The following is a 17,429-nucleotide window of genomic DNA, read 5'->3' as shown; positions in this document are numbered from 1 at the left end:
TATTTAACAAGCACTTTATTGTATTAAATATACTTTAGTGTCTTTATATAAGGTTGTTGTTGCATTATATCCACGATGCAACAATACAACAGGACGCTGAAATATAAAATAATTGGAATATATGCTGTGTAGTCCGTTGAAGTCAGCCGACGTTTCGGAGGAAGGTCGCCTCCATCTTCAGAATCGAAAAATAAGTGAATTTTGAAACCAGCGTGAAGGCAAGTGGCAAGCAGGGAAACTGGAATTTGGTACGGCGATAGAACAGAGGAATCAGCACACGGTATGCACAGAACAGTGAACTTTGCGTTTTTTCTGATGGCTGACTCCCAAGCAACCAAATTACGGTACTTCTATATTACAGGTTCATCCTTGAAAAGTCAAAAGTCGTTCAGCAGGTCAAAAAAATTAAACCCTGTTTTTATGAAACCCGAAAATTGGTACCCCCTTCCCCTTCGTATGGGCCACGCATCAGACTCGTGAGTTCAATCGACACCATCATCTGAGGTTATTTTTTTCATAGGTCGTTCTGTGTCAGTTTAATGGGGTTTACATATATACATGAGTTGAACAAGCAGTTATGATTATAACATTATAGCCTTTGGCAGCTTATTGTCCACTGGCTGTTTCGGCTCGAGAGGTCGGGGGCTAGCACACAGAAGTGAAGTTGTATAGATATCCTACAGCAGATTATTCGACTGTGCCCAGTGGTGGATCAGTCACTACCTTCATAATAGGCCGCGTCATAGCTCAAGAGGTTAGTCTCTGGCTTCTCACCGCGGCGTCCCGGGTTTCATCCCGGGTCTGGTCAAGTAGGATTTGTGGTGGACAAAGTGGCACTGGGGTGGGTTTTCTCCGAGTATTTCGGTTTCCCCTGCAAATCTTCATTCCTCCAAATTCTCCATCATTATAATCACCTGGGGCAGGCTACAATAGGCCAGTCAGTGGCCGCCGTGCTGAGTGGACCCAGTTGGACTCCACCACCCTCTAAGTGAATAACTTCATAGTCTTATGCAATCGATAGTAAACGGTTAGCAGTTAAAATTAAAATTTAGGATACAGGAAATTGCTTAATGCTTTTGAAGGCTGATACAGTGAAATACGACGAATTGTGTTATGTAAGTGTTTTTTATCCTTCCGCGCATAAAAATGAACAGTATAAATTCGATTGTTTTTTAACAGAAGGACGTTTATGGTTCCAGTAATTTATGGCACCATACTGAAGTAATTCAGGTATGTCACATTGGTGTGATTTAGTTGTTCGTGTATGCATACGAAAACCGACATTCGTTAGTACACTTATAATACAGAAACTGAAAAGAAAAATTATGAACAACCCAACCTATGGTTTCATAACCAAGAAAGTCAGAGCTTAATGTTATATTTCTTAGTGAATATGGTCCTTAAAATCTTTCAGTAGAGGTTTGTTCCGTAGTTGATAGGCCATTGCTGTAGTTGATAGGCCATTGCTGTAGTCTTCAAACCGGACCTTCTAAGTTCTGATGTGAGACTGGTCTTAAAATGTGTTAGACATACATACATAATTAAGTTATGACTACTGCGGCAAAGGTTAGGTAGTATTTGATTAGGCTATTTAGTAATAGGCACTCAATTTGTAGTACTTTTAGTATAATTTAAACTGTGTACATCCCACTGGCGGAATGCAGTGGACCCTCGAACGTCGAACGATTTGTTGTTCGAACAACTTGAAACTCGAACAAAAAATTCGAGGAAAATCCGGTTTTGAAACTCGAAAGAAATCTCGAAAATAGAAGAAAGAATCACGTGATCGCCTTCTCCCTCTGCTTGGCCGCACGCGCAGTTGCTCGGTCAGTTCTCCTGTGACTGGTTCGGTGAGCATCTCGCAAATTCAATCTTTTTTTAAGCGTTCTATTTATGTCGAGTTATTATACCGTACATCCTTAATAATACCCATTCATAATAACACCAAAAAAAGTTGATAGAGGTGAAAAACCTAGGAGAAAAATCTTAATGTCAACGACAGAAATGAAAAAAGAAACTTGTCCCTTAGTGGGAAAGTGGTACATGTTTATCGGACCTGGATGCTCAGTGTCCCTCCAACATCATAATTGATTATTATACAATACGTTTATGTATGTACTATTATAAATAAAAGCATTCTATTATTGGAATTAAATATACTTGTTTTATCATAATGTAACCAATATGATCTATTGAAATAGGCACTTAGAACGTTTCATACTGGGCAAATTTTGGGGATCTGGAACAGATTAATTCGATCAACGTTACTTCAAATGGTGAAATTTAACTCGAAAGTCGAATAACTTGAAAGTCGGCCTCCTGGAACGGATTAGGTTCGAAGTTCGAGGTTCGAGGTTTCACTTTAATGATCTGGTTACACTGCAGACAAAACAGTGTTACGAAAATAATTTACTCACGAAAATAAAGTGTCAGTTAAGCCTAAGATTTCAACCAGTCTACATTTGATTTGAATTAAAATGACTGTTGTTATTTGGTACCATGATTTACTGATCGCAAAACATATATTCTTGCTTGTAATTAATAAAATACACGTACATGGTGTAAATAACCGTACCATTCACAAGTCCGGCACGTAAAGTGATAATGATTTGAAATATAAAGAAACATAAAGCATTTTATTACATTATAAATATCTCTGTCGACACCTAGGCCTATAAAACTTTACAGAACACAAACATATTCGTGTTATTGTTTTACACGCTGTGCTAATATTTGTATAATGTGTATTTATTAATCTCATTTGTGTTATATTTTAGGTACAGTGAGCTTACAGCAGCCGCGAACATTTTACACTCGTGATGAAAATAATATAATTGCAGTTAGAAAATGAAGGTCGATATAACTGAGGTAAACCGAGTATATAAACCAGCAGAACTGCATTCTTTTCTATATTGAAATCGTTGTCAATTATTTAAATGCACAAAAATATTCACGCCNCGCTTACCGAAATATCTACACATGTTTACGGGTTCACATCTAAACTAACTCGTGAATACTCATCGGAGCGAGAAACGTTTCAAGCAAATATTGCGCAGAAAACGGAGAAATGTATAACAGACATTTTTCCCGCGAGACGTGCAGTTTTTTAGATAATTTAGAATGCAATCGCCAGAACTAACATGTTCAGAAATTGATAAGTTTCGAGTTGATATTCTGTAAATTATGAATTCGTTTGAACATATGAATATTATGTAAGATTTGAGGCTTTCACGGCGGTGACTATGAAGAAAACAGTCTTCTGGGATTTGGCAGACTGCTTTTACCGGTTCTCACGGTCTCTTCGCTTGTGGATTTATTATATTTTTTCCTTCTACCCTGAAGATGGAGGCGATACGTTCCTCCGAAACGTCGGTTAACACCACATATACACGGTGCCAAATCCCAGAAGACTGCTTTCTTCATATGAATATTAAAGTTCTCGTAGTTTTAGTGCAGACCACAGAAAACCAAATTTAATCGAAATCCGTCAAGTGGTTTTGGATGGATACACGTGGACAGAGAGACAGACGGACATACACAACTTCCCCATTATGCGATCACTTACACACTTTTTGCAAAGGAGACTTAAATTCCGCCATGGCACTGCAAAGTCATTTCATGTTCACATATTCCTAACCTAATTTTCCGCTATTAATTTTACTAATAGGATTACCTCCGGATGCAGACCCACTTTATAACCTTCCAAAGAGGCTTCTCTCTTCATAGACGCTCCACATTCGCAGCGTCCTTCATTTAATCATTAGAAACATTGCAAGAAGTTCCCTGTCATATTTCCATCCTGTGCCTTCTGCTCTCGCCAGCTGTGTAGCCAGTACGGGTGTAACGGCTTTATTTTTGTTTATTTTAATCAGTCCTTTTATTAATTTAAATGCTTTTTAGTTCATAGTTAGCGGCCTCCGTAGTCTAGGGGCAACGTTCCCACCTCATGACTCAAGGTACGCGGATTCAAACCCGGCGGAGGTCGTGGAATTTTTAAGGGCGGAAAAATTCAGGGAACAAGTCCTCCGGGAGGTACTTTAAGCCATGGGTCCCGTGTCGTAGCTTTACGGCACGTAAAAGAACCTCATGTCTCAAGGAGGTTTCTGAGCCAAATTATTAAGGACATTCCGTGCCCAACAGTAGTCTCTAACGCCTCTGGTAGATGGGGGAAGCATCTAGATACCGCTGAGCCAGTAGAGGCCGAACTCGCTGGCTGAGTCGGGACTGATGGCACGCACCAGTATCGGTAGGGTATAGAGACTGGTAGAATATCACAGGGGGACGTACAATAGACCACTGGTCGCGGTGCATGGGGATACCCACCCCCTCCAATAATAATAATAATAATAATAATAATAGTTCATAGTTTCTTCTCAGCGCAGAACAGATGCGACTGGTTAACATTTTAAAACCCTGGTTTCTAAATGTACCATCTGCTTTCACATACTGCTAATCAGAATTAACCGGTTGGTCTTTAGAGCGGAGACGTGATATGTTTTCTGTGAGGTACGTACTGAACTGTTATATACAATTTAAAAGAAATTCAGTCTTGAAAGTGTTGTAGTGCTCTGAAGTTTCCCAGAACCATCAGACAGTAAAATCCAAAGTGAAGTCCAAAATAAGCCAAAAGAAGTACAGTAAAATATGGTCATGAGTCCCGTGAGAGTCGGAACAAAGAAACACTGTGCTGGTGAGGACCAGCAGCAATTTTGCAGTCAGTCTTCAAAGAGTTAAACATACCCGGAAGCGCAGTCAAGGTTCACTGATAAGTATCTCAAAGGTATACGCAGTAATAAACCACAAACAGAAGTGCAGAATTAGAAATAAGTATGCTAGGAGATGCCGTCTCAATTACACGGAGGCTTTTCTGGCCTCTTGCCCAGATCCTTGAAACCGAGGATAAAATTGGCCCAACGGATTTTGATCGAAAAACAAGATGTTTGCTTGCGGCTACACAAGGCATTACCTCGAAAATGTTAAGCCAAGCGGAATGTATTTATCACAAATAAATAATCCTCTAGACTGAAAAATAGTCGCCGTGGTTGAGCGATCGGCATTCCTGCCTCGTAATCGAAAAATCCAAAGTCCAATTATAGGACCGAAGGCCAAATAGCTTTGTTAAGGTTCCTCAGTAATTCCATGCAATACTGGGGCCATAAGCCTTCTCCAAAGCGGACCACTACCGGTTCCATTACAAACCATCTTCCCAGTTGACTCTAGAAAAGCATAATTAGTGCACTTGAGAAAATGTTGTCAAAGAAGTTAACAAACAAACTCTACACCTATGAAATTTTCTCTGGCCTCCGCGTCAGATCTCAACCGGTGCCTACAATGTTCTATATGTTACCTCATTTTTTTTTGTCATGAAGCTCTTCTATTCTGGGCCTACAGATCATGAACCGCTTATAGGTTCTCGCATTACACGTTTTAACATTAGAATTATGCAATTCTTTTTTCCATACAGTGTATTTATATGTCCAATATGATTCTATGAATAAACAGCTATTACTCTGTTAAATTGAATTAAATAATTGGTTTTATGTCAGAGAGACAGCGTGTTTCCTGTGTCACATGAACTGAATTTTTAGACTACTTCACTTGCGTTGAAACAAGATCTGGGAAGAGTTAACAGCCCACTTTCCTTTGACACGATAGGGACCGCATAAAAAAATAGGGTGACATACACAGACAACAAAGTGATCTCATAAACCTCATAACAAAAATTAGGTGAGATACACAGACAGATGGACAGGCACATAAGCACACACAGACGGATAAACAGAGAGATAGCAAGTTGATTTCATAAGCCTCATTTTATTTTTCCGAACTAACGAAAATATACTAAAAATAAAAGGAGGCTTATGAGATCACATTGCTGTGTGTATACCCCTGCCTCAGTTCTTGAAAGGTCAATCGGTCAGATTGCTGGTTCTTGCCAGCACAGTCATTCTTGACTGATAATCCCGCCAGACTCATGAACATGCACGTATCTCACTGTCTCACGACTCTAGGAGTCGTGCAACTCCTTCCTGAGAGGCGGAAGTTGTCCTTTTCGGGGCGGACCTCAGAGAGAACACCGCCTCAATCATCTGGACACGTCATTTTCTATGCGCTCCGGGTTGTATTGAAAGAACGTACACGGTTAGTTCTTCCCAGAGCTTCTTTTAAATAACATTCGTAAGAAATGCTTGCTTCAAACCGTTAACCATTGTAGCATCATCATATCGGCTATTGATGTCCTCACTGGTTGCAATAATCTTATCATTTTTCAGTGTCCCTCCTAATTGGTCTAATGACTATAACCCCTGAGACCCTTAGACGTCAGAGTTCAGCCCATGACATAATTTTGTCTCCAGAAGAAACGAATAATCAGAAGGGTATTTTTCCCATGTCCGTGTTTCGTCAGCTATTAATTGCATATGTTACACAGCGCCTAAAGAAATGTGAAGATATGGTTACGAATGGTGAGCAGGCTTTGAAAGAACATCGTGGTCTATTTGAAGGTACTTACTCCATGGAACTGAGTCCTTCTTGAAAAGCCGTTGGTCGCTCAGCTACTCTGGAATTTTCCCACATTTTACGGAAACCGAAAGTTCATTTACCGTGTTCACAAGAGCCCTCCACCAATCCCTATTCTGCGCTAGATCAATCCAGTCCACACCACCTCATCAAATCTCTCTACGAACCATTTTAATGTTATCCTCCCATCTACATCTAGATCCTCCTAGTGGTCTCTTTGCGCCTGGCTTCCCCCCCAAAATCCTGAATGCTTTCCTCTCCTTCGCCATCCGTGTACTTGAAGGTAATTGCTTTTTCAATGGCTCTTCCAGCCAATTCAGAGCCCGGGCCTCTTATTCATTTCCGTAATCATATTTCACAGACGGTAGGGCTCCTTAGACGAGTGATCAGCCCGTTGCAAGGCCGCTACCTGCACACAGGACAACACAAACACAAAATAAACGCATACACACACCAAACATCCATGCCTTGAGTGGTATTCGAACACACGATTCCAGCGTCCGAGCGAGCGAAGACAGTTCTTGCCTCAGACCGCGCGGCTACTGTGACCGTCGTATTTTAAAGTACTAACGGCACTAGATACGAATACATGGCCGGTGCTCAAACAGAGGCAAAACACCTGCCCTCCTGGAGGGGCACATTTTACATGTTGTGACTATCCATTAGCAGTAATATAAAACATGTTACATAATAGTGTAAAATAAAAACTTGCAGAGGACCCCCTCAAGCGCCACGTCTGTATCCGCAGTCGTTCTCAGTAGAGCATTTATTGGCTTCAGTACAACAAGGATTTATTTCAGGAAATATTGCATGTGGCACTTAACTGGATGCAGTGTAGGTCAAGGAAATGCGTTGATAAGAACACCGTGAATTGAAGCAGCCGCTAACAGTTCGATTCTCATTTGATATACAAGTGGCAATTCATTAAGTTGACTGGCACTCGATGAATAATATGACACTTATGCAATTAGCACACTACAACGTTCACTTTTTAATAATTTCGATACCTTATAACAAGTACTTTAACTTTACCCAATGTACAGGTGCAGTGGCACGCAACTGCAAGACGCAGAACTACGGGAACTCGGAGTACCGTCGAATTGCAATTAACGGTCACGGTGAAGGGAAAGAACTTTCCTCGTTACCGAGAACCGATTTAAATAAATTCCGCAGGCGGGACTGGCCGAAATCTGCGTTTAAGTAAGAATTTCTGACTGGGTCCGCGCGCATCACCGAACGCTCATAACAACCGGACTGTCAGTTTCCATAAGCGGATATGAACTCTTAATTGGTCAGACGAGTCGCACCGGTGCATCTCCCCAGGCGAGATTATCCTGCGCATTTGTGACAACAGGCCAATCCGAGAGATATCTTTATTTGCACTTCTCTGCTACACCTGCTAAAACAATACATCTCAAACAACTGCTTCCACTGCTGCAACATGAACGGGATCTCGCCATGTCCGAGTATTTTATAACCATGTGTATGTAGCTTCATAAATTGTACTCTTCTCCAAGTATAATTAGAATGATCAAGTCAAGGAGGATGAGGTGGGCAGGTCATGTGGCACGAATTGGGGAGACGAGGAATGCGTATAGGATATTGGTGGGAAAGCCAGAAGGAAGGAGACCACAAGGAAGACCAAGGCCTAGGTGGGTGGACAATATTAGAATGGATCTTAGAGAGATAAGATGGGTTGCTATGAATTGGATAGATCTGGCTCAGGATAGGGACCAGTGGAGGGCTCTTGTGAACACGGTGATGAACCTTCGGGTTCCATAAAATGCAGGGAAATTCTTGAGTAGCTGCAGAATTGGCGGCTCCTCAAGAAGGGCTCAGCTCATGAGTAAGTAAGTAAGTATGTAGCAGTGCGTGTCCGAGGTTCGAAGCCGGGCTGCAGTGCCCCAAACTCTTTTAAGAATTACGACAGCAATGACGGTTTTGTGTCTCTAAATTTTGTGTTATTAAGTGTGACCAAAGTTTGAGGAGGTTCATCTGTTAAGTGGAGGGTGAGTGTCGAATTTATTGTCGACTGGGGTGGTATTTCTGCATCGGCTCTTGTTATATTTTCTTGCCTGCGACACAAAGAAAAAGTGAGTAATATTCTCGTCCGGCTGCCAACTGATTGCCCTTGAAGTATGTGGTGAAGAACACAAATCATGACGTTCGTCATTACGCAGTTTTCTCCACCCTCCTCTCATTTGCTCTCTTTTTGGTCCAGATATTCTCTTCAGCGCCCTATTTTCAAGAATCTCCAATTTGTGTTCATCCTTTAGGGCGAGAGACCAGGTTTCACACACATTCAAAATGAAGGTAGAATTATAATTTGCATATTTTAACTTTTATATTTTTAAATAAGAAAAGGTGAAATAAAATATTCTAAATGAGTGCAAACATTTCCCTACTTAATGAATCTGTTTTTAATTTCTCAGTGAAAATCATTTAGATTTGCCTACATAAGTTACTAATGAATTTTTGTGGGGCTTATACCTGTATTTGCCGCTCAAGGTAGCCGAGCGGTCTAAGGCGTGCACTGTCTTCGCTTGCTCGGAAGCCGGGATCGTGGGTTCGAATCCCACTTAGGGCATGGATGTTTGTGTGCGTTTTTCTGTGTTTGTCTACAGGTAGAGGCCTTGCGACGAGCTGATCCCCCGCCCAAGGAGTCCTACCGTATGCGTAAGATCTAGTAAACCGAAGTGAAACGGAGAGTTTCATGGAGGTAGGCCTAGGCCCAAATTGGGGCTGTAGCGCCACAGGAAAAAAAATACCTGTATTTGCTGCCAGTGTGAGTACGTAAATTTGTCCTGAGCTTAACTAATTAAGAACTAGGTCATGAAGACGTATAGGGACATGGATGTACAGATTCACGTATTATTGACATCGACACTAGTTGGGGATGTGAGTGATCAGCTTCACGCTCATGGCGTTTGCCCCCAGGGAAAGAGGTCAGCTTCACGCTAATGGCGTTTGCCCCCAGGGAAAGAGGTCAGCTTCACGCTCATGGCGTTTGCCACCAGGGAAAGTGGTCAGCTTCACGCTCATGGTGTTTGCCCCCAGGGAAAGATGTCCGGGGTACCCATTGGATAGGTGGCTCAGTGGGTCCCAGAACCGGTCTCAATGACGTGGATAGAATAATGTTGCCCCCAGCGGGACTGGAACCCAGTGTGAGTACGTTATTTTGTTATTTTTGTTTCTCGGTAAGCAAGAACGTTGAACACTGGATTTTTTCTTCGTGAGAGTCATCATCTCTGAAGTCTAGTATTGCTTAGACGGAAAGAGAAGATGCTAAACTGGTCCTATATGAAACTACGAAGTTTAGCATTACATAAATGGAAAGGCTAAACACTGAATACTAAACGTCCCACCGAGCTGGTTCTTTTCCTTATGCGTCAAGATCTGAGTTTATGTCCTTTTCGTGACGCACCTCTGTTTTCAGCTACATACAGTATGCACTTTCGCCTGTTTATGGTCTGTTGAGATGGGTGTGTTTAGCATTACTACAGCTGTAACTATTTGCCAGAGGGCAGTGCTTTTATTCAGTTAAATTCCGCAATACAGCCAACTTTTTTTTTTTTTTTATGATTGAGGCACTATACTACAAGCCGAAAAGTCGCGGGTTCACTTCCCGATATCATCGGATTCTTTCAATTGACCTAATCCTTCAAGCCGCACTATGGCCCTGGGGTCGACTCAGCCTCTTAACAGAAATGAGTACCAGGAATCTTCCTGGGGACAAAGGGCGGACGGCTAGTTAAGCTGACAATCTCACCACCATCTGTGAGCCGAGCGTCCAGAAGATATGGGCATCCTCTACGTCTGACAACCTTATGGGCCTCCACAGCCTTTTACAGGGAGAGCTTGACCTTTATATTCGAGTATAAAGTTAAACACATAAAATAACATTTGACGTAAAACCGTTATATTTTTATCGGCAAGATTTTTTAAGTTTAACGTTTAAGCGATTCCATGGAGACACAAATCACAGTTGACTCAGCATGTAAATTTAAATACAGGTATCTTTCACTTCCACTGTGGATGGTTCAAGTCTTCAGAGTTCATTGAATTCTGCTCTTCTCCTTCTCGTTTTTCCTGGCCTGTTTCCCATCAGAATTACTCAGCAACTACGGATCTTAGGCTGAAAACCCACTGACGAAACTAATCGCGAGCGGCTAGCCGCTCTTTGTCGCGCGCGTCCGTTAGTTGTATGAATGCGACGCGGCTGCCGAGTCGCTCGCGGCCAATTATTCAACTGCGATTTAGGCTGAAAACCCACTGACGAAACTAGTCGCGAACGGATAACCGCTCTTTGTCGCGCGCGTCAGTTAGTTGTATTAGTGTATATGGTGCATAACCTACTAACGCGACGCGGCTGCCGAATCGCTCGCGGCTAATTATTCAACTGCGGTTTAGGCTGATAACCCACTGACGTGGCTAGCCGCTCGCGACTAGTCGCGTCAGTGTGTTATCAGCTTTAAGAGTAGGACTTCTTGGACGGGTGATCAGCCCTGTCGCAATGCTTCCTATACAGGACAACGCAAACGCTGAAGAAACGCGAAGAAACATTCATGTGTCAAATGGGGTTCGAACCCACGATCCCATTGTTTGAGTGGGCGAAGACATTTCATCCCATCACCATGCGGCCACTGTGATCTGAAAATTTAGTTCTTAAAACGATAATAATATTGGTTAAAATTATGAACATTACTGTCTCTTGGGATGTGACACCGTGTAGTATAGTAATCACTAGCAACTTTCGGAGAAACCTCCTGCCTCCGTCTTCATGGTAGAAAAGTTCTCTCCCAGAAGACCGTAGTGTTCACAGTTATCGCTGCGAGGACGTCAGGCATATCATAATAATAAACAACAGAAGAGAAAATCACCTTATATGTGTGTCACGTTACGCAAGGAGAAACAAGTTGTGTGAACTGGAAATTACATAACAAATTGATCCGGAGTCTCCAATCAGCGCAAATGATAAGTGTGAATTATATCTGTGCGTTCCCTTTTTAAGATGTTAAATAGGATGTCCGGATGAAAGGAATCCAAAATAAAAAATGTATATCTTGGAAACTAATTTTCATACACGTATCCGGTGTATGTCATCAGAAAGGAAAAGGCTGACAGTTTTTTTCATACCCGGCTTACGCGTATACGCCGCCACATTTTTGCCACAATGCTAGGAACCCCCCGAACAGAGAAATGGCTGGGATATGAATTGACAGAGGTGGACCAATCGCTTGGCCTCCTAGGTCGCCAGATTTAACCCCAGTGCATTTTTTCTTGTGCGGTTATGTGAAGAACACTGTCTACCGGGTTAATATCAACGACCTTCAACACCTGAAAGCCCGCATAAGGGACTCTGTGGCTACGGCAACACCAAACATGCTTCAAGTATGGATATTTGTGATGGCACGAAGGGAGCCCACGTTTAAATGTATTGAGAAAGTTATATACGCAGGAAAGACCCTTGATAGTTTCCCTCTGTAATGGTGTAATCCATTAATGTGTATAATTAATTCTTTCTGAGATATAATGATTTTATTTTGGAAACCTTTCATCCGGACACCCTGTATGTATATCTGTATGCATCGACGGTAGAAAACCAGCTTTAATTAATTAAAGCATTAAAAATGGTTATCTTTTGTAAACATGCCCGTTTCTATTTTGCATTTTAACTTATCGAGAGAAAGAAGATTCCACGTTCAATTAGCAAATCGTCACAGCCGAGGAAACCTCAAATCTCATATTAGTGGCGTGGTGTGTGTGTGTGTGTGAAACATGGTCTCTTACTGTAAGGCAAAATACTTTGAGTCCTTAAAGGAAGGAAAATAGGCTCTCTGTGTCACTCCATTTCAACTTTTGAACCAGTTTGCTCGCGTTTACGAAATTTAGTTATGGATTATACTGCAGCCTCGTGGGAGTTTCCTACGGTCAGTAACAGCAACATGGCGAACACATGAAATTTTTGAGGTGAGAGCAAAGCGAGCGAGCGATACTTAGCATCGAGCCCTAACACAATGTATGGTAAATGAGCTTCGAAAAATACTGAGCATTTATTCAGGTGATTTAATTTCGTGGATTGTAAAAGAAATGCGATTGCATAAAGTCTGTAAGCTGTTGGTTTGACGGCTATAACCAATGAACCACCGGAACTGGACATATAGAATTCAGTTTGGAGGTAAACCATTATATGTATACCCACACATTTTATAGGATCCACGATTTTGAAAGCCACAGTGACAAAAAAGTTGACGGTGCGAAATTTCGATGTTATGTCCGACGTTATAACACATACAGAATCTGTGCTCAAGTAGCCACGCTGTCCCAAGGCGTTAAGATTAATAACAATTGTAAGAAAACTGTTACAATAATAACAAGTAATCTGTAATTTGTTACATTTGCAAGCATTTAAAAACAATAGGATTTGACTGTATGAAAATCTACGTATGTTCCAACACTTTAGTCCAAGAGCTAACTTCGTGTTCTTACTCTTCGGCGTCTTCGTGCAGCTTCATCGATATATTACCATTCCCACTTCAACGTCTTCGTCTCATCTCATTATACAACTCTACATGTTTCGGCCTGACTGGCCATCATCATGTGTGTAACGTGTTGGATTAGAAGAACCTGCTGCTCTGTTACCGCGCTCATTTTGATGTGAAGTGCTTCTAACATATTTTGCTTTAGGTTATTTCAGATTATCATGCGGTTGTGCACATCTGGTGTATGTTTTGTTGATGTATTGGTTTATCCTTTTGTGTTGTGGAGACGTAGCCCTGCGAGTAGTAGGAGGCGACGAAAAGGACCCAGTACCTAGGGGTATAACTGGGCCACCTGTTCCTAGGGGCTATAAATACGGGAACCTGGCCCTCCAGGTTTGAGGAGTCTCGAATCTGAGACAGTAAAATGTGGTCATGAGGTCCGCAGGACTCGGGTCTGACAATGAGTGCGCTGGCGAGGACCAGCAGAAATTGTAAACGACAGACCCATCCTCTCGTCAGAGAGGGTGTTACATAAGGACTGTGACCGCAAGTGTTCAGCTTGAAAGGCAAATTCTGGTCTTGAGTCTCAAGGGGGCTTGTCGCCAAGAAGAGCTGATTGTCGGTAAACCACCAGTCGTTAAGTAACTCTGACTCTGACTAACCTACTAGGCCTGACTTTATTAACAATTTTAAAGGTGCCTCTTCTACTTGCAACTTTACGACGAACTTTTCTCCGGCAGTTTTTGCCAGAACCAAGCTTCACACACAATTCGTACAATAATACAGCCCGGATATTTAGAAGTGACAATCCAGGGAAAGTTGCGCAGTGGATGGGCAGGTCCATTCGTGAAAGTTAAGGGGTGTTGTGATTAGTCATTCGTTTGTTTTCAGTGCGAGCAGACGTCTCAAGTTCAGTTAAAAGCATTCCTCCTTGTACAGACAAGTTAAAAAGTTTTGACTCTTGGAGTAGTATTTGAGTGTATTATTCTCTATTTACTGTATTAATATTTTATTTTGTTGTTCATTTTTATTCGTTGATTTTCTTTTTTGTTTGTTTATATTTGTACATTTTTTCTATCTACTTTAACATGCCATTTACACGAAGTAAACTGAGTGGAAAAGTGTTGCATTCACAATCAAGAGAAATTGTTAGTAATGTATATAAGTATATGAAAGAGGCTGGGCCAACAATTACAGTGAAGGACGTAGGAGTGGAAGTAGCAAAGGCAACAGGTGTATCGGAAAGTAGTGTCAGAAGAATAATAAGAGAAACAAAAAATATCGAATCTGGGGATTCCACTTCCTTTTCGACACCCCATAAAGAAAGACCTAGGAAATCTCCACTAGCCACTTTGGACGACTTTAACGAGTCTGTGGTGCGAAGAACAATTAATTACTCCTACATAGTCGAAAAACAGATAACTACCCTGGAAAAAGTTAACGAAAAGTTGAAGAAAACGTTCCATGTTGTCGGTGATAGTGATAACAGCTCTGATGATAGCTCCGATTCATCTGGCGATGATGAGGAAGGACAGGCATGTGGAGATGATATCTATGCGGACATTGCCGGTGTTGCCCCTTTAGAATAGACCTGTGTAGTATGTAAATAAACTCTTCATGTATATAACAGTGAAAAGTGTATAATAGTGTATAGTGCATAACATTCTGCCATTCGGCACTTAAAACATAACATCGGATATGTAAACATCAACAAGACTGTACCACCAACACTATGCAACACAATGAGGTAAGAAGGTATTTCCTTTTGAGAACGCCTGTACTGCATTCCCCTCCACACTTGTCGGCATGCTGGAGCTCTCCCCGCCACTACCAATACTTCTCCTACTCCGCGGCGGAGGACTGTCACTTCTAAATACCATGGCAAAGTAAACCAGACATGAAGAAAGCAGTCTTCTGGGATTTGGCACCGTGTATATGTGGTGTTAACCGACGTTTCAGAGGAAAAGCAGCTGCTTTTACCGGTTCTCACGGTCTGTTTGCTTGCAGATTCTTATATATATATTTTTTTCTTCTACCCTGAAGATGGAGGCGATACGTTCCTCCGAAACGTCGGTTAACACCACATATACACGGTGCCAAATCCCAGAAGAGTGCTTTCTTCATAGTCACCGCCGTGAAAGCCTCAAATCTTACATAAACCAGACATATCCACACACAGCAACAACCACTGTATTACGCACATGCTTGCAGCCTTGGGAGATGTCGAGGATCAGGGCCTTTTCATGTGAGCATGACTCACTTGATCCGTATTTACTGATCAGGCTGATGAGCGCAAATACAGTATAGACACCTGTATAATCGCATACGTGGGAAGAAGCAGCGTAATAGTTTAAGCGTTCCAACTTTTTATTTATTATGCAACATTTTAATAAAATTCGAGTTTGAAAGAAAAAGTGTTAGTACAGCAGAAACAATATCTGTTACTGACCCATTATCGTGGTCTGGCTCCGTAAGGTGGGCAAATGTGAGAAGGAGGGAGAGATTTCTCTAAAACACTCACGATAATATTAATTATAAAAGTAACATATCGCACTGCACTTACATTGTTAAAGCGGCTTTGACAGTTCTGGGTATACAATATCATTAACTAAATTCCTTATACAGAATTAATTTCTGATTGTAGAATTAAGTAAACACATTAACTCCACGTGCCGTCCGCCCTGTGTTTTTACGGTAAACTTCTGCGTCACTGTTCCCGAACCTCAAGGCAACAGCCCCTTCCATTTCCCAGCTTGTAGGGTTGGAGAAAGGTTAAGTAGAGTGTACATATGCACTATCGAAAGCGTTACCATAACCACCCTAGGCCCTATCATGCAGCTCGTCTTGGCTTGATTCAGTCTACGTTGCAGACACTACGTTCAGGTCTCGTAGACAGTGTCCCCTGGGTCCCACTGTCACGTCACGGACACACACACGGAGTTCTAAAGGACGGCACCTCTCGCCAATACAGTCTGCTCATTTCATAACATACTCCTCTTCCCACCTTCTCTGGGCCCTAGAGATTCATTGGGAAGATAAAACTGTATGTCTTTTCCCCGAATTGAACCTCAACCGTCCAGCTCCATAGCGAGTGACGACTTGTGTACACAGTTTACGTGACCAAGCCAGTTCGTTTTGCGGCAATATCATAATCATACATTTGGGAGGTGTACGACCGGACACCGGCAATTCTGATTGCCTTTCTTGGTTTTTCACAGTTATCCCAAGCAAATGCCTGAACAGTGATTAGGCACACAATTGCTTCCATCCAAACTTCTTTTCCAATTCATTAATTGCTATCAATCTTACCCGTGGACGCTACATAGTTTCACCGTCCCTTACCTCCTTTTCTCTTCTTCTTGAAGTCACCTTTTTAACAGTCCTTCTCTCACCTTACCGTTTGTTAAACTCAATTATTATCTTCGCTCTCCCACACACGTTGGTTGCACCTGTAGGTACTTCTTTCTTGTACTAAATTTTATCTCAGGGTTATTTAATTTATAAGGAGGTGAGGTTTGTTGATTCGGTAGAGCTGAGGGTCTCTTTATCTCAGAGCCTCGAACGGGCCACAACTCTGAGAAGCAATAAATGAACACAAACTACAAAAGCACATATCAAGTTTAGACGAATTATATTACTGAACACTTGTTTAGCCACTTCTTAACACAACTTCAAATCAGTAACTTTCATGTCTTGTTTCTACGAGATCCTGTGTGTGACTCTCTCGACAACTTTTACGTCTACTTTCTGCGGATCCCGATATGTGACTTTTCACGTCTAGTTCTTACGAGTCCGACTTCAACAACTGATTTCTACTCGGACCTTCAAGTCCTTGTTTCCTCAGCGTCTCTGCTCTGTCACGTCCTTAAATTTTAGTGATTGGTTATATTTGAAAAATAGGAGTCTTAATTAGATATTCCTCCACTCCTTTTAACGCTTACAAGGGTTTAAGGATTTTTGACTCCAACGTATTTCTGTCAGAATTTGACAAATGCTTAAGCGTTGCTTGTGTCCTAAAAACTTCACTCTTTTTAAGTTATGGCATGCACAAACTGCCAAGTATTGAATTCACAGAGAATTCTTTAGCTATTCTTTAACGTGACTTTCCTCTAATAAACCTTTGACGGGTGTCTTCCTGTTTCTGTTGTAAGCGTGGGAAGACGCTACCTCTTACATACAAGAATTGACCTATGTCTCACTACCCTTGTTCATTGCATTTCATTTTGAACAATTAAGCTTTCAAATTACTAAAGTTGATTACATTCAAATAAGTTGCGTAGCAGTGGGACGGTTACAATAGCCTGAGAGCGCCTTAATGTGTACACCAAAAAGAATATGCTATTTACTGTATGTACCTTACCAGGGTTGTTCGCATAATTGTCGTATATAACGGGTAAAACTGTAGACAATACGGAATTCTTTTTTTTT

The 17,429-nt window shown here is 41.6% G+C and overlaps 1 protein-coding gene across 2 annotated transcripts in view; it reads right to left on the bottom strand.

Moving 5' to 3' along the window:
• Nucleotides 1-17,429, bottom strand: part of LOC111861909 (ATP-binding cassette sub-family G member 1) — a 148,385-nt gene that overhangs the window by 99,050 nt on the left and 31,906 nt on the right. The window lies entirely within an intron of this gene.

Source organism: Cryptotermes secundus, unplaced genomic scaffold (genome assembly GCF_002891405.2).
Source record: "Cryptotermes secundus unplaced genomic scaffold, Csec_1.0 scaffold39, whole genome shotgun sequence".
Lineage (NCBI taxonomy): Eukaryota > Metazoa > Arthropoda > Insecta > Blattodea > Kalotermitidae > Cryptotermes > Cryptotermes secundus.
Note: the sequence above shows the minus strand (reverse complement) of the source record. Positions and strands in the feature narration are given on the sequence as shown.